A 22,953-nucleotide genomic window follows, 5' to 3' on the forward strand; every position below is an offset into this window, starting at 1 on the left:
TCAGTTCTCAGAACATAGTAATATTCCATTCATTCATGTACTATGGTTTGTTTATCCATTCCCCAATTGAGGGGCATCTACTTTGTTTCTGAGTCATCTCTATCACAAAAATTCTGCTATAAATATTTTGGTTTATATGAGGATTTTTTTCTTATTAATAACCTCCTTGGGATATAAACCCAGTAATGGAATCTCTGAGTCTAAGGGTATAGACTTTTTAGTTACTCTATTTACAGAATTCCAAATTGCTGTCCAGAATGGTTGTACTGCTTTATAGTTCTACTAACCGTGCATTAGTTTGCCTATCTCCCCACAACCCTTTCCAGAATTGATTATTGTGTTTATAGTCTTTGCCAATTTGTAATGTGTTAGGTGAAATCTCAGGGTTGTTGTGATTTAATTTCTTCTTATTGTTGATTGGGGGGAACATTCTTTCATATGATTGTTAATAGTTTACAATTTTTTTAACAAGTTATATAGTCTTTGACCACTTCTTGGAACAGCAGCAACCACCTCCAAAGTGGATAGAATGAGGAAGACTTGGACGTGAGTGAAAAATGACTTAATGACAAATTAGAGAAATTTAACACAAATCTTTTCCCCATTTTTCCCATTTTCCCTAATTCCCTTCTTATTCTAAGTGCAATACTTTTGTTTGTGCAAAAGCTTTTCAATACCATGTAATCTAAGCTATCTATTTTATCTTCTGTAATTGCCTCCATCCCTCTTGAGGTTAAGACTACATCTGCCCATAGCTGTGAAAGGTATATGATTTTCTACTCTTCTATTTATTTTTAGTATGATCTTTACTATTAAAGTCATTTATCCATTTAGACTGTATCATGGAATATAGAATAAAGTATTGAACTAAACTTAAAATTCAGTCAGACTGTTTTTCAGTTTTACTAGCAGTTTTTTTTAAATCAAAGAACATGTTCTTTCCTAAGTAATTTATGGTTTCCACTTTATTGAACCCCAAGTTAATTGAGTTCTATTGTTTCTAATCCTCTGGTCTGTTCCAATGTGCTACTTCTTTACTTTTTAAGCAGTGCCAAATGATTTTGATAACTACTACTGCTTTAAAATATAGTTTGAGGTCTATAAGTGTATTCCTCCTTCATCTTTTACCTCATTTCATCATTTTTCTCGATATTTTAGATCTTTTATTTATACAAGTGAATTATTTTATCATTCTATCAAGTATCCCTTTGATAACTTGATTGGTATAGCATTGAAGTGTAAATTAACTTGATGGTATTATCATTTTTATTATATTGGAACAGCCCATTCAAGCTCTAAATATTCCTCCACCTATTCAAGCTTTCTTTTTTCTTTAAGAGGCATTTTATAATTGAACATTTTGTGTGCTTTGGTATATTGATTCCGAGATATTTTATACATTTTGTAGTTATTTGGAATTAGATTTCTCCTTCAGTCATTACCTCTTGGCTTTTGTTATTATTACATAGATTTTTAAAATATATATATTATATATGTATATAATATAAATAAATATATATATTTTAAAATATATGTAGCTGATTGTGTCAGTATCTTTGCTGATTCCCTGGGATCTTTTTGAAGTAAACTACATCAGCAAATAGAAATAGATTTATCTCCTTTTTACCTATCTATACAACTTTAATTTCTCTCTGTTGTCTTATTACTAAGTGCATTTCACAATTGCATAAAATAGTGAGGAGATTGGACATTCTTGATTTATTGAGAATTGTTGGAGATTTTTTAGTTGGCTATATTTTAGGAATATCAGTTTGGCAGCTTTGTGAAGAGTGGGTCAGTCAGGGAAGAGATAGAAGACCTAGAGACCAATTAGGAAGCTACTTTAAGAATCCAGGTGAGCAGAATTGGGGTCACTAGGGTAGAATTTGAGTCACCAGGGTAGTGACTCAAAGAACAAAAAACTAGGGACCATCAGTGTGTGGTTATATGCCTCTGTAATCCCTACTACCAAGGTTTTTGTTGTTCCTCCTTCCTTCTTTTAGAGGACCAATGACATCACAAATGTGATGTCTTGACTTGCTTGTGAATTGGGTTTAAGTGAGGCAGAACTGCAAAAAATCATCAGCCTTGCTCTGTCCTCCAGAGTCCTCAAAGACTGGTGAATCACTTGAGTTCAGGAGTTCTGAGTCTCAGTAGGACTGAAGGTGATCATTGTCCACCTTAAGTTTGGTACCAATATTGTATAGTGAGTCCTAGAGTGGAGAGAGTGAGGACCCAGTACTCAGGCTCTGTATTGAGGAGCAATTTGTTAATGGCTTCTGTGTCAATCAACAGTTTGATCCAGCAGCTGAGGGGCGACTATAGCTCCAGCTTGGGCAAGACAGAGAAACTCATTTTCAAAAGAAAAGAAGGTCCCAAACTTGGGTATATTTCAACAAAGAGGACTTAGTGAGTGGGTAGGGAAGATGAAGGAGAAGGAAGAGGCTCTGTCTTGAGGACTTTGAAACCTGGAAACCAGTATTATAGTGACACAGTTAACAGCAATAGAAAAGTTTGAATATTTTTTCTCCTTTTTACTTTGTATCTCCTTGTGGGGGAGGGAGAATAAAGTATTTTGAAATGAAGAGGATATAAAAAGTGAAATCAATTAAAAAATCGTTTTAAAGCAATGGGGAAGTTGGAAAGGGTTTATGGGAAAGAAAAATGAATTCCATTTTTGGCATGTTAAATTTTAAAGAAACTGCAGATTTTGTTTTTACATGTAAATGTTGATTTGTAGATTATGTGTTGATCTACTTTGAGAGTCATCAGGATAGAAGTGATAACAGAAGTCATTGGATTTGATGGCCGCTCTCTGTAAACACTTAATTGAGTGTCTCTTCTGTCCAAGTTACTCTTGGGTGTGGGTAAAACTGAATTCACTCTCAAGGAGCTAAAAATTCCAGTGTCAGTAGTGCTAATCAAGAGGTATTTATAATTAAAATAGCTTCATTTTATACAACATTTTAAACTTTGTAAAGCACCTTGTCTCTTTTGATCTTCACAATAACCCTGTGAAGTAGGTGTTATTATTATCCACATTTTACAGATGAAGAAACTAAAATTTAAGTTAAGTGGTTTGTCCAGAGTCACATACCTGATAAATATCCGAGGCAGGACTTAACCTCAAGTAGGTTGTGATGACTCCCAAGTCTAAAACTTTATCTACTATTCTATGTTGCTTCTAGATAATTAATGCTGCCTGCATTCAGAAGAATTAGAGATTACCATGAGCTGTGGTACAATTGGGAAAAAATCTCACAGAGGTGGTAAGACTGATCAAGGTCTTGAAAAAGTGAGATTTAAAAAGAAGGGGAGGCATTCCCCTCCATATGGGATGTGATTTGCAAAGCCTTGGAGATGGGAATGAGTGTGGCATATTTTGGGGAACATTGAATAGAACAAAGTGCAGCATAGGTTTGCATTGTAGCATAATGGAAGATAAAGATAAAAAGAGAATTGGGGTTAGATTATTGAGAAAGTTGAAAGGTAGAAGAATTGAGACTTCATACAATCACTAATAAAGAATCATAAATTTATGATGTAAGGAGCACTAAGATAAAAGAGGTAATTCAGAAAACAACTTGCAGCAGTATATATGATGGATTAAAGGGAAGAGAAAGTACAAAAAGGGAAACCTGTATTGCAGTATAAAAAGTGTTGGATTTGGAGTCAGAGGACCTGACCTTGAATTGTTGTTCTGCCTCTTAATATCTGTGTGACTTAGGGAAAAATCTCTGGGCCTCAGTTTCCTCATCTCAAAAATGAGGTAGTTAGACCAGATGTGTTCTACAAAATCTCTTCTAGTTCTGAAACTATGTGACCACTGAAATAGGAGATGGCCTAAATTAGTGTTGGCAACCAAACAGTAGATGAATGTAAGAAACATTTTTTAGTTTAAAAAGTACATTTTAATTTGATGTCTTTTATCTTTATGTGATAGTCATTTCCCCCTGTCCTTAATGAACTCTCTTCTGTGGAACGGCAAATGGAGTTAAGCAAAAGCATCTAGTTACAGAGAGCATGTCTGCTAGAATAGTGTCAGACATGTTCTCTGTATTCTCACCAGTGTGATTTTGAAGGACAAATTGACATGAATGAATTGATGGAATGTAAGGAACAAGGAAGGATGAGTTGAGTTGTGAAGTCTGGATAGCGAGAAGGGTTGATGGTCCCTTGATCAAGAGGGTGAGATTGTAAATGTTGAGTTTGGGCAAGATTGGGTGATAAAATATCTAGTTGGTGGAGGCAATATAGATTTAAGCACAAGTAAGACAGAATTGGAGAGAAGGAGGTTTAGGAGTCATCTGTATAGGTTGTGTGAGAAGAATTTTTCAGGGGAGAGAAGGAAAGGAACAGGGACTAAAAGTTGAGGAAAATTCTAACAGAAAAGGAAGTAGTGAAAGCTTTCTGAGAGGCATATGGAAAACTGGAAGAGTGATGAAATCACAGAAAAAAACAAAGAAGAGAGTTTCAAGTTTCATTTGAAAATGTTCATTTTTTTTTAACATTTTCAACAAAAATGGAACGAGGAGAGTCCAAAAGATTAAAGTTTCTAAAGAAAAGTATAAACAGGACCCTTTAAGAGTCAAGAAAAGACAGAATCCAGAGCCCACAAAGGCCTATCTTCCTCTTAGCCTACATTAAAAAATGTGAGAGGATTAACAGAGAAAGATAGGGTTATGGTGAGGTAATAGAGGAAGCAGGAGAATTTTATGCTGCATAGTTTCAGTCATCTTGACAGACTAAAATTAGAACTCATCAGAAACCGAGTATTTTTGTTGTGGAGAGTGAAGTTTAAAGGAAAAAAATCCTGGCACAACTTCACAGATAATAAACCAAGGATTCTATGAAGGATGTGTTGAAATGCTCGGCAGTAACCATGGCTGATTTGGAGTTTTATAACATAAATATAGTGGATCAGGTCTACATGATTTTGAGGCTTTTCCCAGCACTTATTTGGAATCTGGGAACATGAGTAGGGAAGCTAGACAGGAGAATTAAATAAAAGACGAATTTGGAAATGGGCAGAAATGGAAAATCAGTTAGACAAGTGGTAAGGGTCAGCAGCTTTTTAAAAAAGGAAGTGCCATTTGTTATAATATTCTTAGCATATGATGTGGTTATTGTATCTAAGAAAAGTGGCTAAGATGGAAGATAATATCTAGGGAGAGAAGGCCCAAGTGGGAAGAAAAAGTAGAAGCTCTGTGCTTTGGGCAATATTGAATGTAGGAGGTAAACCATAGGGAGAGCTTGAGAACTCTTACCTAAACTTTACTCATGGTATTTAAGGCTTCTTCAGCTATATAAATGAAGACACTAGAGGAAAAAAAAAAAAAACAGTTTTTTTTTTTTTTTTGCTAAAAACCACACATATATAATTAAAGAACATGTAAGTGTGTATTAAGTTTTATTAATTGCTGAAGCATGACCATTGGGACCTAGATTACAGGAAAATTCAGATGTAACCATGAGGAAAGTAATACTCTGAATAAAATGAGAGAATTTAAGTTTTCAAAGTAGTATGTAGGTCAGGGTGAAATATAATAGGTAGGATTGTTTACTGTCAGAGATTCTGAATGTTGAGCTGGAAATTTAGGCAGAGAAACAGTAGCTTGAGATTAAAAAGTCTAGCATAAAATTCTTAAAATTTGAAGCCATGCAATCTCTTACTGATAATTATATTGCATTCAAACAGCATTGCAAACTGAAATCTAAATTAAATTGCATCCTGGCATTAGGTCAACTCGCATATTAATAGGTTGTATTTTCTGGAATATTTTGGCAGTAATTTAAAGTACATCTGGTGTTTTATCTTCATATTTTTCTCATGTCCTCATTTTCTTTTTTAAGAAAGAAAAGCATTTTAGGATGTTTTTAAAAATTATGAACCTATATAAAGGTGTGTGTGTGTGTGATTTATTTAAAACTACTACATTCATTGCATTATTAAGATTGACAAATCAAATAATTTCAGCAAACATTTCTTAAGCTCTTGCTATGTGCAAAGCTCTGCTCAGACAAGAGGTAAAAAATAAATTTTTAAAAGGTCAAATACTACATTCCAATGTGAAAAATAAAATGTACAAAATTCTAATGCAAATTATGATTATAGCAGGTGGATAAGAGAGGTACAGAGTACTGAGAGAATTCAGAAAAAGGAGGTCACTTCCTGCTGGGGGAATTGGAAAGGCTTCATGAAAAAGAGAGCATTTGAGCTGCGTCCTGGATGAGAAGTAGAAAGGAGAAAATATATTTCAGGCATAGGGAGTAGCATGAACAAAGACAGAGAAGCAAGAAAGAATAAAGAAATGACTACTAAGAAAGAAATGACTATTAAGTCCAGTTTGAGGAATACAGTATTTGAAGAAAGTAATTTGACACATGATTAAAAAAAAGTAAGTGGTTACAAATTGTGAGGGACTTGCATGCTAGAATAGGGAATTCAGACTTTACTCAGTAGAGGGTAGGAAGCCATTGAAAGATCTGGAGCTATGCTTTAGGAATGCTGGGTAGTGGTATATAGGAGGGACTGTAATCTCCTGGAGAGTTGGAGTTATTTAACATTTATGTCTTTGTACGATCAGCACTTGACACAGTGTTTAGTATGTTAATAGGCACTTAATGCATGCTTGTTAATTGATTCACTGGAGATGAAAGAAACTTAAATCTGGACCAGTTGTCTAAGCAAAAGTGACTAAGAGCCTGAACTGATGGTGTTGCCAGTGGGAATGATAGTAAGGAAGCACATATAAGAGACATTATGGGAATAGAATTTACAAGAGTTGGTGGGTGGATGATAGGAATAAAGGAGGAGAAATCAACAATAACCTTTTACATTTTTGAGTCAAGGTGATTGAGAATAACTGCCCCATTAACAAAGATAATGAATTTTGTGAATTTTTTGGAGGAAGAGCAGGTCTTAGAAGAAATAAAGAGTGGGGCATGTTGGTTTGATGTGCTAGCAAGACATTTAAGGTGGCAACATCCTGTAAGCATTTGGAAGTTAAAGTTCAGAAGAAAGTATTCATTTGGAGATAGAGATGTAAGAATTATATTGGCCATGGGAGTGATAGACATGACTAAACGAACAGTGTAAACAAAGAAGAGGACTAAAGCTGGGAGTTGGTAAATGTTTACTTTTAGAGTGGAGAAGGGAGATGGAACTAGAGGAAGGAACAGAGAAGATTCAGTCAAAGAAATAGGAAAAACAACCAACCAATCACTAAGTATTCATTAAGCACCTAGTATGTGACAAGCATTGCTTGGTACTAGAGATAAAAGTACAGAGTATGAAGCAATTCTTTCTCACAAAGAGTTTACATTATTTTTTAATTAGCATATACTTTTAAACATAAAAATAATGTGACCTAGATGGATACTAATAATTTATAAAATAACCATAATAGCATATTAATGTGTTGGTTGGGCTTGTATTTTGGTACAATTTTTCAAAAAATGGTGTCTTTAGAGACAATGCTACTCATAATTTTAAAAAAACATTTAGATCTTTTTTTCCCTCTTATTAATCCATCTCTCCTACTACCCTAACCTCCCACCCCATTAAACACTTAAAAAACCTAAAAACTAAAGATAAGACTTCCAAATGCATACCTGCAGTTTGGCAAACAAATTTCTACCTTGGGCATTCCTGAAAATGTATATCTCTTTCTGAATTTTAAGTTCATCACCTCTCCTGAGAAGAATGTTCATTCCCTTGCTCTTTTGCTGATCAGAATTCTAAAGTCTTTGAAAGTTGCTTTACTCTATAATGTTATCGCTGCATAGATTGTTCTCTTTTTTTTTTTTTTTTAAGCAATTGGGGTTAAGTAACTTGCTCAAGGTTACACGGCCAGGTGTTTCTGGATGGGTGCTAAGTGTCTGAGCCCGGGATTCGATCTCCAGGTCTTCTCAACACTGGAGCTGGCGCTCTTACTCGCTGTGCTACCTGGCCGCCCCTATAGATTGTTCTCTTAATTTTACCCTTTTCACCCTGTATGAGGTCATGGGGTCTTCCCAGTTTTCTCTGAAACTGTCCATTTTATCATTTCTTATGGCACAGTAATATTCCAGTGCATTTATATGCCACCTTTCCTTAGCCATTCCCCAATGGGAGGAAACCTCCTTAAGTTTCCAAAATTTGGCTACCATGAAAAGAGATACTCTTAACATTTTTATACATCTGCGTCTTTTTCCTTTTTTTTTTTTTTTTTTTAAGGTAGAGTCCTAGTAATGGTTCTGCTGGGTCAAAGAGTCTCACCGTTTAGTAACTTGGGGACATAGTTCCAAATTGGTTTCCCGAATGGCTAGACAAGTTCACAATTCCAAAAGTGCAACTAGGGTGCCTCTTTTCCCACAGTCCCTTCAATATTTGACATTTGCCTCTTTTGTCATCTTTGCCAGTCTGATATGTATGAAGAAGAATTTCAAAATTGCTTTCATTTGCATTTCTCTAATTAAACTGGTGATCTAAAGCATTTTTTAATGATTGTTGCTAGCTTGGATTTCTTTCTTTGAAAACTTCCTGTTCATATCTTTGGACTATTTTTTGCTATTGGGGAATGACTCTTATCTTAATTAATTTTAATCAGGTATGACTTTGAAATGAGATTTATCAGATAAACTTGATGCAAAGATTTTTCCCTCCAGTTATGTGTTAAGGAAGCTTAAATTTTTTCAAAATTCAATTTTATTTGCAGGTTCACATTCTCTCCCTCCTGCCTCCCCCCCCCCCCTTGAGAAAACAAGAAAAACAAAACCTGTTACATACATGTATAGTCAAGCGAAACAAATTTCCCCATTGGCTATGTCCAAAAAAAGCATTTCTCAATCTGCACGTATTCTGAGTTCTTCACCTCTCTTTCTGAAGTTGGGTAGTGTATTTCATCATGTGTCTTCTGGAATTGTGATTAATCATTGTGTTGATCAGATTTCATAAATCTTTCATGGTTGTTTGTTTACAATATTATTTTACAATATCATTTATATTGTATAAACACAATATTATTTTTATTGTATAAACTTACCTTCTGGTTCTGCTCACTTCACTTTGCATCAATTCTTATAAGTCTTCCCATGTTTCTTTGAAATCATCTTCTTTATCACTTACACAATAATATCCCATCACATATGCCATGATGTTGTTTATCCATTTTCCAATTGATGGGCATTCCCTCAGTTTCCAATTCTTTGCAACCACAAAAAGAAGAAGCTTACATTCTAGGGTACATTTACATTTTGTGTAAAAAGATATCATAAATACAGCAGTCAGGAAAGACTTCAAGTAGCAGATAGTGCTTAAGTTGATCTTGAAGAAGTTATATATACTCCTTTTCATGTCTCCTTTGGTAGTTCATCATCTAATCTTCAGGTTGAAAAAGAAAGCCAGAAGTGAGGAAAGGGGTATGTTCTAGGAAAGAGGGTGGCCAATATAGACACAGGCATAGGACATAGTGCTTTGTTGGGATAGGGGAAGAAAAGCCAGTTTGACTGAACTGTAGAGCTCAACAAGGAGCGTAACATTCAGTGAGACTAGAAATGTGGGTTGGGGGGCGGCTAGGTGGTGCAGCGAGTAAAGCGCCAGCCCCGGAGTCAGGAGGACCTGAGTTTGGTTCCGGCTTCGGACACACCAAAAAAACTAGCCGTGTAACCTTGGACAAGTTACTTAACCCCAATTGCCCTCCAAAAGGCAAAAAAGAAATGTAGGTTGAAGCCAGGTTTTGAAGGACTTTAAAAACCAAACAGAAGAATTTATATTTTGTTCTAGAATTTGGAGTTTGAGTAACAGTGTTGGCATGCTCCCTCCTTTCTTCTGAATCTTGGAAGCCCTTGAACCATTCAAGTTTCAGGCTTCCTTCAGGAGGCTTTTCTTGATTCCCCTAGTTGTTGGTGCCCCTTCCTCAATGCATGTGTAGCTTTTGTATTTCCGTTTACTTAGCTATGAATACATTGTGTCATTCATTAGAATGCAATATCTTTGTGGACAGGGATTGTCTCATTTAAATCTTTTTGTTTCTGACATCTAGCTAAGTACCTGGAACCTTAGTAGGCACTTAATAGATGCTTGTTCAGCTGATAACAATGGAGATAGGATAGTGTGATGGAAAGAGAGCTGAGTCTAGAATGAAAAAATCTAGATTCTAATTTTGGCTTTGCCACTTACTTGTTTTGTGATCTTATACAAGCTACTTAACATTTTTTAGCTTCGGTTTCCTAATTCCTCTCCAGGCTATACTCCCAGACTTAATTCACACATTGGAAATACATTCTTCCTGTGTGGCCTCTCTGATTGGATGACTTCTCCCTAACCTCCATTTAAGAAGGATGACTAAGGCTGCTATGCCTTGTTCCTCTCTTGACTGTACTCTGGCTTTCTCTACCATCTGCCCTCCCCCTTTTCAGCTTTGATAGGTTATCTTCCCCCATCAGAATACAAGTTCCTGGTGGGCAGGGACTATCTTTCTGGTTGTTTTGTATTCTCAGCACTTAGCACAGTGCCTGTCACTTAATAAATAGATGTTTTTCATTGACTGATCTCTAAAAAAGGGATAATATTACTTGAGCTACCCTTCCTATCATCAATTAATTCCTCAACCTTTGTAATCTATCTCCTAACTTCTTCAGTCAACCAAAACTACTTTCTTCAAAGTTAACAGTGTCCCTCTCAACTACCAAAATCTAATGATTTTTTCTGAGTTCTCATCCTTCTTAAAATCTCTCTGTAGCATTTGACACTGTTGGCCATTCTCTTTTCTGGGTTTTTATGACATGACTCTCTTGGTTCTCCTATTTGTGTAACTATTCTTTCTCATATTTCTTTGGCGGATCACCAGCCTAACCCTGGGTGTATACTTCAGGGTTCTGTTCTGGGCCTTCTTTTCTTTTTTCTTCTTTGCGTACAGTCTCAGTGACTTTTTTAGCTCCCAAGTATTTAATTATCCTCTTCACACAAATGACTCCTAGATCTATGTGTCTAACTCTAGTGACTAGAGTCTAGTCTCTTTCCTGAGGTTCAGTTCCATATTACCAACTACTTATTTCTAGGATCAAATTCAGATTTCTCATTTGACATTTAAAGCCATTCACAACTTATCTCCAACCTGTCTCTCCAGGTTTATTATACATTACTTTCCTTCCTTTGCCATTCCTGATAAAGAACATTCCATCTCTGGTCTGTGTGACTTTGTACAGACTGACTCCCAGGAATGTACTTCCACCTCATTGCCAACTCTTAGAATCCCTGGTTTACTTCAAGGCTCGGTTACACCCTGCACCTTGATCCTCAGTTGGTAAGGTGTCCTCACCTGAAATTATCTTGTATTTAAATTCTGAATATTTTGCAAATAATATGTATCTATAGTATTTCCCCTGATACTATGGAATGTGAGCCTTAAAGGAAGATAGTGTTTCATTTCTGTCTTTTATTCCTTAGCACCTAGCAGTATATAAGAAGTAGCAAGTAGTTGGCATCTTGTAAATGCCAGGTGATTGATCCAAACAGTTATTTGGTTCTGTCAGTTTTTCCTGTGAAATATCTTTTGGATTTCTTTCTTCATATTCCCACTAGTACCCAACCACTGTTATCCAAGAGTAAGACAAATTGATCTTGTAAAAAAAAAAATCCAACCCTTAACTGCCTCTTACAGTCTTTGCCACAGAATTTAGCAAAGTATAACACCCTCTTTGATTTCTTACTATAAATTTTTTATCCCTAATAAGTATATAATCAGTTAATAGTCAACAGCCATTTATTTAGTGCTTAATATAGCCAGACACTGTTAAGCCAGGGATTACAAATATAAGCAAAAAGAAAAACACTTCCTGCCCTTTGCAGAAGGCTTACATCCTTAATGGTAAGGTAACACATAAAAGAAGTTCTATGTAGGGTAGACAGGGAAGATGCTCATAGGGGACAAGGTGGTGACTTCCATAGATTCATAAGTAAAACTAGAAGAAGAATAAGAGATGACTGGAGTGGACCTTTTTTCAAAATATAAACTCCTTAAGAGCAATAATTATCTTATATTTATTTTAAGTCAAATCATGATTTCTTGGACAGGAAACTTAATTAGTTAACATTCATTAGTAAAATGCTTAAAATTCTTTAATATCTGGGATTGGTCTCCTGTAGCACATTGGTCACTATTACCATGTCAGTTCATCCCCTTACATAATTAAAAAAAATTTTTTCTGTAATTTTATTTATACTTTTAGTTTGCTTGGTGAATTTAGTATTTAACTGTAGTAAAAACTCATTTAGCTCTTTCCTCTCTGAGCCGCTGGCAGTGTATCTCTTCTGCGATCATGGCAAAAATCAAGGCCAGGGATCTTCATGGGAAGAAGAAGGAGGAGCTACTCAAACAATTAGATGATTTAAAGGTGGAACTTTCCCAGTTGAGAGTAGCCAAGGTCACTGGAGGGGCTGCATCCAAGTTATCTAAAATCTGAGTAGTTCGAAAATCTATTACCCGAATTCTGACTGTCATCAACCAGACACAGAAAGAGAACCTCAAGAAATTCTATAAGGGCAAGAAATACGAGCCCCCCTGGACCTTCGTCCCAAGAAGACCTGTGCCATGTGCCGCAGACTTAATAAGCACGAGGAAAGACTAAAGACCAAAAAACAACAGAGGAAGGAACGTCTGTACCCGCTTAGGAAATTTGCTGTTAAGGTATAATTTGTGAGGTGCTCAATAAAAAGGCAAATTGTTATTAAAAAAAAAAAAACCTCATTTAATAGAAGGCAGTGTACTCTCCCAGACACAGTTCATAGAATCAGAATTAATTAGGATTTTAGTTAAATTTTATGGTAATTTTGATAGGCACTGTGCTTAAATTAGAAGGACTATTTATTGAAAATACTTAAAATCAGATTCAAGACAGACTTGTTTAATAATAATCAAGTGAGGGGCAGCCAGGTAGAACAGTGAGTAAGAGCACCGGCTCCAGTGTTGGGATGACCTGGAGATCGAATCCTGGGCTCAGACACTTAGCACCCACCCAGAAACACCTAGCTGTGTAACCTTCAGCAAGTTACTTAACCCTAATTGCTTAGGGGCGGCCAGGTGGCTCAATGAGTAAGAGCACCGGCTCCAGTGTCAGGATGACCTGGATCAAATCCGGGCTCAGATACTCAGCACCACACCCAGAAATAACTGGCCGTGTAACCTTGAGCAAGTTACTTAACCCCTATTGCTTTAAAAAAAAAATAATAATCAAGTGATATATTAATTGCAAGTAATTTCATAGAAATATAATTTAAAACATAGCATAGACCCTTCATAGGTCCTTTAATATTGATGAAAGCAAGATTCTTAAGAACCTAGCAGATGATATTTAATTGACCTATTTCAAATAGCTGTACATTTTGGAAGTAATGAACAATTTTCATTTCTTTTAAAATATAATCCTGTGGTTTAAAATTTTCACTTTTTTTTTCCTGTCTTCTATAATGTGGCCCCATTCTACCTTTCACCTATTCTCCTTCATGAATCTTGTGCTTCCACCAAATTGGTCTAAACATACCTTTTTTCTTCCATGTTTTTCATTATAGTGTTCCTTTCACTTTGATCCCTTTACTGTGTACTGTCATACATCTTTTCAAAAGATTCTTTTAGCTTTCAGTTATGGCAGTTAATGAGCATACCTGTTTTTCCAAAACCCACCAACATTCTTTCATTACTTTTAATTATTTTTCCTCTTTGGTGGATGTGAGGTGGTGCTAAAGAATTGTCGCAGTTATTATTTCTTTGATTATTAATGAAGTTAATTTTTTCTTTAGAAATATGAACATTTTAGAATACAAAGAATACTAGGAAAAAAGGATTTTATAAGAAAACAGTGAATCTCTAGGTACAACTTGTAATTTTTTTTTTTTTTTGCCTTTTTGGAGGGGAGAAGTCAGGGCATTTGGGTTAGGTGACTTGCCCAAGGTCACACAGCTAATAAGTGTTAAGTGTCCGAGGCCGAATTTGAACTTAGGCCCTCCTGAATCCAGGGCCGATGCTCTACTCACTGCATCGCCTAGCTACTCAACAACTTTTATTTTTAAAAGTTATTACAAAGGATACTAAATTAAATTTCACATATTAGTACTAGCATTGTCCTTCTTGTTTGTCTTCCGTCTGAGCTTCCTTTTATTCTCCTCTTGTATTTATTTCTTTAATGTTTCATGGATTTTTTTTCTTTCTTCTTATATTTTGCAATGCTATCCTTGTTCCTTTGCATCATTAACCTCTAATAGTTCTTGAAACCCTATCAAGGTGTCTGAGAGGTCACAACTATTTTCATAATAATACTAAGATGCTTTATGCCTATTAAAATAATCCTTTTTGGGGGGCGGCTAGGTGGCACAGTGAATAGAGCACCAGCCCTGAAGTCAGGAGGACCCAAGTTCAAATCCAGTCCCAGACACTTAACACTTACTAGCCGTGTGACCTTGGGCAAGTCACTTAAGCCCAATTGCCCTCCAAAAGGTAAAAAAAAAATAATCCTTTTTTAAAAAAAATTGGGGCAACTGGGTGGTGCAGTGAATAGAGCACTGGCCCTGGAGTCAGGAGGACCTGAGTTCAAATCCGACCTCAAAAACTTAACATGTATTAGCCGCGTGACCTTGGGCAAGTCACTAAACCTCAATTGCCCTGCCTTCCCCCCACCAAAAAGCCAAAAAAAAAAATTTGATCCCTGTATATAATTTAGTCTCTCTTAATACTTCTCAAATGAATGGGTTATATACATCTTTCTTTTAATGCCCATGATCAGATTTAAAAAGAGGCTTAATATTAAGGACATTTCTGAACATAAAATATTTTAAGTGGATTGGTCACTATCTACCTGTATACACAGAAAATATGTCATAAGAAAATAACTTAAAAAGAGAGTTCAGCAACCATTAACAAAATTCTTACTCTAAGATATCAAACCTTGTCTTCATAGAAAAAGGAATTTGATGGCATGATGATCACGTGTATGAGTCCCTTAATTTATTCATAGAACCATATTCTTAAATAAAAAACCTTTTTAACATTGCCAGATCAATTTAACATAATTTAATTTAGTAATAATTTATCAAATGGTTACTATGCTCAGTGGACCTAGTGATATTACTGGATCATAGGGTATGCACAATTTAGTGGCTTTTGGAGCCATAGTTCCCAAAGCTAATCCAGTTCACAATTTCATGAAAGGTTTGTTAATGTACCTGTATTTTGGTACTCCCTCCAGGATTTGTCATTACCCTTTTTTTGGTCAGCTTTGCTAATTTGATAGGGGTGAATTGGAACCTCACAGTTGTTCTAATTTGCATTTCTCCAGTTAAGCATTTTTTCATATGTGTTATTGATGACTCAGATTTCTTCTTTTGAAAAGGACTTACTCATATCTCTTTACTGTTTATCAGTTGAGGCATGGCTCTTATTTTATAAATTTGAATAAGTTCCTTGTCTATCTTTGACTTTCATCAGAGAAACTTACTGCAAAGATTTTCCCCTCTTTATCTATTGGATAAAATGTATTTCTGTACCCAACTCTGTGTGTTTGTGTGTGTGTCGCAGAGAAGTGTCACCCATTCCTCCCTATCCACTTCATTTTTGTTTTATTCTTCTTGCATACCTCAGTTATGTGAGGTAAATTTTCCCCTTCTTTCCCTTTCTGCTCACTTCACTCTGCATCAGTTAAAACAAATTTTTAAAAATTTTTAAAATCATTAAAATCATTAGTTGTTTTTTTTAAACCATTTCCTTCATCATTTCTTACATCACCATATTATTCAGTCCCTTTTCTATAACATAACTCGTTTATCCATTCTCTTTTTGATGGGCATTCCCTCAGTTTTCATTGTATCTCATTATTAAGGGTTACTTAGGACATTACTTAGGACTAATCTCTCTTCCCAGTTCCTCCCCCCTCCCATCAAACAGGCAGGTAATTTAATATCAGTTTGTACTTTTCATTTTAAAAAGATCATTTTATGTTTTTCTTGACTCATATGTTTGTTCTTCAAAGTTTCTTTTCAGTTCTCGACTCTTCACCAGAAATTCTTGAAAACCTTCTATTTCATTCAGTCCACTTTTTTGTGGTTATTTTAATCTTGGTTGTAAGACTATATCTTTTACCTTCTGAAATATATTCCAAACTCATTTATGAAATGCTTTTTAACCATTGTTTCATCTCTTCCAGTAATTCTAGTTTAATTCATGTGCACGCTATATTTTTCTTTGAGCCTTTTTGCTCATAGCTTTTTTGGAACCATCTTCTTCTAGACTTATGTCACCAAAATAGTTTTTTTATCATGAATTTTCTTTGTTTGCTTATTCTTCCAACTTACTTCCTCTCTTTGGACTTGATGTTAGGGCAGAGCTTTCTATACTTTTGGAGGGAAGATCTGGGCTGGTCCTGCAGCAATGTTCTTGAATACGACGTAGACTGGGTACGTGCAAATTTTCAGTATTCCCAAAGTGGTATGATCAAGTGCAAAGTCTGATTTTTGCCCTCCTGGTTTCAGTTCTACAAGTTCCTGGTCTGGGTTTGGGTTTAAACAAGTCTATGAGCTTGTTCCTGGTTGGGAGTTCTAACAGGCTACTGCCAGAATCAGCCACTTTCAGCCACTTGGAAAGTGTTGCTGATTCAGAGGAAAAAACCTGCAGGTTCTTCTTTGGTCTTGGATTTCTACTCTAGCTATTCAACTTCAGACTGCCTTGGAAGTTGGCCCTGAGACCCCACTTTGCTTCTAGGGTCAGCCATACAGCTACTGTTGGCTTTTGAATTTGCTCCTTGTTTGGTACACTGCCTAGGACCTGTAACCACTCCTCACTCTGTGACACCTTTCATATTCTTTGATCTGCCCTGGTTCTGTGAAACAAAATTGGGTAGTGAACAACAGAACTGCCAGTTGGCAGATATTCCTGCAACCTGCTCAAATTTAGGCTCTTTTGCTGAATTTGGGACCTTTCTTCCCCTGGTACACAGTCTTTCCCTGCACCTGCATTCTTTTTGCTGTCATTTTTTAATAGACTTCATCTCTAGTATCCCCAGATCTCAATCACTCAATCTCTCTCTCTCTCTCTCTCTCTCTCTCTCTCTCTCTCTCTCCCCCCCCTTCCCCTTTCTACTCCCATCCCCCTCACCTCTCCCTATCCCTATTCAGACTGGTCCTAGAAAAATGACTACTGTGATTTTTTTTCTTGGATTTCCTGTTCAAGACCCAGTTTGATACATTTTTAGGTCTGTAAAGGAGTTGTGTGATTAGAGGTTGGCTGTACATCTACCTACTGTTCCATCATCTTGGTTCCACTGAAGCCCATTTGAAGTAACCAGATGACTGATGTTTCAGAAAATATCAACATCTCTCTGAACAACTGGATGGTTACTTTGAAGGGCTCCAGAGGAGCTCTTGTGAAGTGATTTTGATCATGTCAATGTTGAATTCAGTCTCCTTGGAAAAATTTTTTTTAAAATAGGGTGCTGAGAAATATACAGTAAATATAACTGTGAAAAAAATTTAAATCAAGTTTCTTTGATAAATATATAGAGAACTGAGTCAAATTTATTAAAAAAAAGAGCCATTCCTTAATTAATAAACAGTCAAGGCGTATGAACAGGCAGTTTTTTGGATGATGTAATTAGAGTAAAATGCTCTAGATCACTATTGATCAAAGAAATACAGTTTAGGACAGCTCTGAGGTGCCACCTCACATCCATCAGATTGACTAGTATGATAGAAAAGGAGGGTGGCAAATAATGGAGGGGATATGGGAAAATTGAGACACTACTGCATTGTTGGTGGTGTTGTGAACTGATTTAGCCATTCTGGAGAGAAATTTGGATCTCTGCCCAAAGGGCTATAAAGCCATGCATACCCTTTGACCTGCAATACTACTAATAGATCCATATCCCAGAGAGATTTAAAAAAAAAAAGGGAAAGGACCTATATGTACACAGTACTTAAAGTAGCTCTTTTAGTAGTGGCAAAGAATTGGAAATTGAGAAGATGCCAATCAACTGGGGAATGGCTGAACAAGATTTGGTATATGATTGTGATGGAATACTATTGTGCTATAAGAAATGATGAACAGGGTGCTCTAAGAAAATCCTGGAAAGACTTACATGAACTGATGCAAAGTGAAGTAAGCCAAGTCATGGCAACATTGTATGATGAAAAATTGTGAATAACTTAGCTATTCTTAGCCATCTAAGACAGTTCAGAAGGTCTTATGATGAAAAATGCTATCCATCTCCAGAGAAAGAACTAATGGGGTCTGAATGCAGATTGAAGCATAATTTTCTTTCTTTAAATTTTTTTATTTTTTGAGTCTGTGTTTTCTTTCACAGCATGTCTAATATGAAAATGTTTTATGTGACTACACATGTATAATATGTATCAAATTGCTTGCCTTCTCAATGGGGGAGGGGTATGGAAGAGAGGGAAGAAGAGAATTTAGAACTTAGAATTTTCAAAAACAAGTGTTAAAAATTTTTTACATGTAATTGGGGGGAAAATAAATAAATATATATATATGTATATGTATATGTATACATATATATTTTTAAAATTAAAGAAAATTGGGGCAGCTAGGTGGTGCAATAAGTAAGAGCACCAGCCCCAGAGTCGGAAGGATGCGGGATCGGTTCAAGCCTCAGATACTTAACTCCCAAACAAAAAAACTGGCCGTGTAACCTTGGGCAAGTTACTTAACCCCAATTGCTTTTATTTTTTTCATTTTTCAAATGCTTTATTAACTTCTGATATACATCATTCATTTCCGCCAGATTTTGAATTACAAATTTTCTCCCCGTTTTTCCCCTACCCACCACCCCAAAATAGCAGTCCCACAGAATATCCCCTCCTCCAATCTGCTCTCTCCCATATCTTCTCCCATACCCCCTTAGGCTTTTCCAGTAGGGCATGGTGGATCTCTGTGCCCCAGTGCCTGTATATCTTATTTCCCAATTTTATATATATATATATATATATATATATATATATATATTTTTTTTTTTTTTAAACTTTGATTTCCAGATTCATTCCCTTCCTCCCTTGTCACCCACCCTTACTGGGAAGGTAAGCAGTTCAGTATAGGTTGTACATGAGTAGCTAATGCAAAATATTAACATAGTAAATATATTTTAGAAGACTGACTATATTTCCCTCCCTCCTATCCCACCTCCCACTTGTTCTATTCTCTAATTTGATCCTGTCCCTTTTCAAAAGTGGGTGCTTCCAACTTCCCTCCCCCCAGCTTGCCCTCCCTTCCATCATCCCCCCTCTCATCCCCTTGCCGCCTACTCTCCTGTATGGTGAGATACCCTATTTATTGTGTATTTCATTTCTTCTCTGAGCCAAATTCAATGAGAATAAGGTGGACCCATTCCCTTTTGCCTTCCTATTCTTCCCCTCCATTGTAACCATTTTCCCTTACCCCTTCTATATGAGATAGTTTACCCCATTCTGTCTCTCCCCATTTCCTCTCATTATATTCCTCTCTCACCTCTTAATTTCACCTTTTAAGTATCATCCCTTCCTATTAAATTGGTCCTGTGCCCTCTATCTATGTATACCTGTAAACATATATACACATTCACATGTATATTCATACACCCGTATACCCTCCAATATAGAAATATATATTTGTATTCCCTTCAACTATTTTCATACTGAGAAAAGTTTCATTGGTTACAATAATTGTTTTTCCATGTAGGAATGTTAATAGTTCAACTTTGATAAGTCCATTATGATTTCTTTTCCCTGTTTACCTTCTCAAGCTTCTCAAGCTTCTCTTGCTTCTTGTATCTGAATGTCAAATTTTCTATTCAACTCTGGTTTTTTCTTCAAGAATGCTTGAAAATCCTCTATTCCACTGAATTACCATATTTTCCCCTGAAACATGATATTCAGTTTTGCTGGGTAGGTGATTCTTGATTCTTGGTTTTAATCCCAGCTCCTTTGCCCTCTAGAATATCATATTCCAAGCCCTTTGATCCCTCAGTGTAGAAGCTGCCAGATCTTGAGTTATCCTGATTGTGTTTCCACAATATTCAAATTGTTTCTTCCTGGCTGCTTGTAATATTCTCTCCTTAATCTGGCAATTCCGGAACCTGGCTATAATATTCCTAGGAGTTTTCTTTTTGGGATCTTTTTCAGGAAGTGATTGGTGGATTCTTTCAACCTCTATTTTGCCCTCTGGCTCTAAAACATCAGGGCAGTTTTCCTTGAGAATTTCTTGGAGGATGATTTCTAGGTTCTTTCTTTGATCATGGCTTTCAGGTAGTCCAATAATTTTTAAATGATCTTTCCTGGATCTATTTTCCAGGTCAGTGGATTTTCCAATGAGATATTTCACATTGCCTTCTATTCTTTCATTTGTTTGGATCTGTTTAACAGCATCTTAATTTCTCATAAAATTATTAGCTTCCATTTGCTCCAGTCTAATTCTGAAGGAATTATTCTCCTCAGTGAGCTTTTGAGATTCTTTTTCCATCTGGTAAATTTGGCTTTTTAAGGAATTCTTCCCCTCGTTGCCTTTTTGAGCCTCTTTTGCCATTTGAGTTAGTCTATTTTTTAAGGTGTTGTTTTCCTCAGTCAGGTTGTTGACTCTCATTTTGTAATTTTCTTGCATTGTTCTCATTTCTCTTCCCAATTTTTCCTCCACTTCTCTTATCTGCTTCTTAAGGTCCTCTGTGGCCTGTAACCAGCTTGTATTTTCCTTTGAAGCTTTTGGTGCAGGAGTTCTGACTTCACTGTCTTCCTCCTGTTCCATGCTTTGATCCTTTTTGTCCCCCAAAATAGGAGTCTAATGTTGGATTCTTCTGTTTGCTTTGCTTCCTTTGCCTGGTCATGTTGCCACTCAGTTACTTGACTTTTGGGCTTTTTGCCACAGTAGGACTCTGCTACTAGACAGGGGAGGTTTCCTCCCAAATGCTGGGGTTTTCTCAGCTGCCAGAGGTATTAGTTGGGTGCCCTCTCTGAAGCCTCCACATGCTCTGGCAAGCTGGTCACACACCCCAGGACCTCCACCCTAGACCGCAATCGAGATCCAAGCAGGATAAAGCCAGAGCGATTACTCCTCAGACTGGTCACTTGGTTCCCCTACAGTCTGCAGGCCAGGAGCTGAAGCTGCCATGTGGGGGTGGCTTGGCCACAGCCCTCAGCGTCTTCTTGCCCCGGGGGCCAAAGGCAACAAACTCCCAACTACTGGGTCCCAAAGTACCAGACTACACTGACCTCTCACTTTGTCCTTAGCATCTATGTGTTGATAATTCTGGATAGCCACAGTTGCTGGTGATCTGGAGTCCCTCTGGCTGGCAGCTGGTCATGCCCGCCCTGGCGCTAAAACCTCAGCATGGAGCTGGGCTTGGCTCCCAAAGCGCTGGCTGGCAGATTCCTGCCAGCCTACCCGGCCGTCCTCAGCAGGAGGTTAGCTTCTCTTTGTCATTTTGTGGGTTCTGTAGCTCCAAAGTTTGTTCAGAGTCCCCTTTTACATAGATTGGAAGTGGTGAGAGCTGGAGACATGTGGAGATTCTGTTTCTACTCCGCCATCTTGACTCCCCCCAATTGCTTTAAAAAAAAAAAAAAAGAAAATTTTAAAAGCTCCAAGTGACAAGTGATAGAAAAATATGAAGGAACTAAGTTATAGTTTGCCCAGTCTATAATAATGTGCAAAGCCTTATCAAAGGCATTTTTGATGCAAGATGAGATCTTTTTCCTCTGTCAGTGTTGTTATTTAGCAGAATGGCTCACTTGCCGAAATCAAAAGCTTCTTGGTTTAAAAATATATCTGCAAATTATGCATGAGACTTGGTGTTACCAATGTCAAAAGATGAGTTAATGCCTAAAGGAAATGATACAGAATTTGTACTAAAAAATCAACAGTCCTGGTGAATAGTCTGTAACACTTAAAGGGGAAAAAAAAAGAAGTTAGAAAAAATTTGGTTGGAACTTGTATCTAAAAATGTAACATTGCAACTTGATAAATGAATTCTAGAAGTTATCAATATTCAGTAAACATTTATTAAACTCTTACTCTCTGCCAAGCACTGTGCTAAGCTCTAGGGATACAAAAAGAGTTAAAACATGATCTCTACTCCAAGAGGCAGTAGGAAGCCAGTGGAGTTTATTGAGGGGGTTGGGAGAGTGTTATGTGTGACATGATCAGGTCTGCATTTAAAGAAAATCACTTTAGTGGCTTACTGGCAAATACTTTAGAATGGGAAGAGACTTGAGACAGACCCACCAGCAGGCTTTTGCAGTAATCAAGACGTGAGATGATAAGGGCCTGCACTAGAGTGGTGACAGTGTCAGAGCAGAGAAGAGGACATATTTGAGTGATGTTATAAAGGTGAAATCAGTAGGCTTTGGAAACAGCTTGACTATGGAGGAAGGGGGGTGGTAGTTCAGAGATAGTGAAGAATCTAGGCTGACTCCTAGGTTGTGATTCTAAAAGACTGGGAGAATGGTATTGCCTTCTATAGGAAGAAAGAAGGTAGGAGTTGGGGAGGGTTTAGGGTGAAAGATCATGAGTTCAGTTTTAGACATGTTGAGTTTAAGATGTCTATGGGACACCTTGTATTTTAGATATCTGAAAGGCAATTGGAGATGTGAGATTAGAGGCAGAAAAAGTAGATTTGAGAATCATCAACATAAAGTTGGTAATTAAATCCCTGGGAGCTAATGAGATCACCAAGTGATCTCATTATATATAAAGGGAGTATAAAGGGAGAAGAGAAGAAAACACAGCATGAATCCTGAGGGAAACCTATGGTTATAGGGTATGATCTAGAAGGGGCTCCAGAGAAGGAGCTTCGAGATAGATAGGTAGGAGGAATACCAGGAGAGAATGATATCCTGAAAACCTAGAGAAAAGAAAGTATCAAGGAAGAGAAAGGGTTGAATAGTGTTAAAGGTTATAAGAGAGACCGAGGACAATGAAGACTGAGAAAATGCTATTGGATTTGACAACT

General features: G+C 36.8%; 1 protein-coding gene and 1 pseudogene across 5 annotated transcripts in view; both read left to right on the top strand.

The window, feature by feature from the left end:
* The window catches only part of MINDY2 (MINDY lysine 48 deubiquitinase 2), a 122,555-nt gene that overhangs the window by 3,858 nt on the left and 95,744 nt on the right, over positions 1 to 22,953 (top strand). The window lies entirely within an intron of this gene.
* On the top strand, positions 2,768 to 12,750 carry LOC138169049 (large ribosomal subunit protein uL29-like; annotated as a pseudogene).

The sequence above is a fragment of the Petaurus breviceps genome, unplaced genomic scaffold (assembly GCF_028583685.1).
Source record: "Petaurus breviceps papuanus isolate PSGF00001 unplaced genomic scaffold, PetGlider_PUasm1.0 37, whole genome shotgun sequence".
NCBI lineage: Eukaryota > Metazoa > Chordata > Mammalia > Diprotodontia > Petauridae > Petaurus > Petaurus breviceps.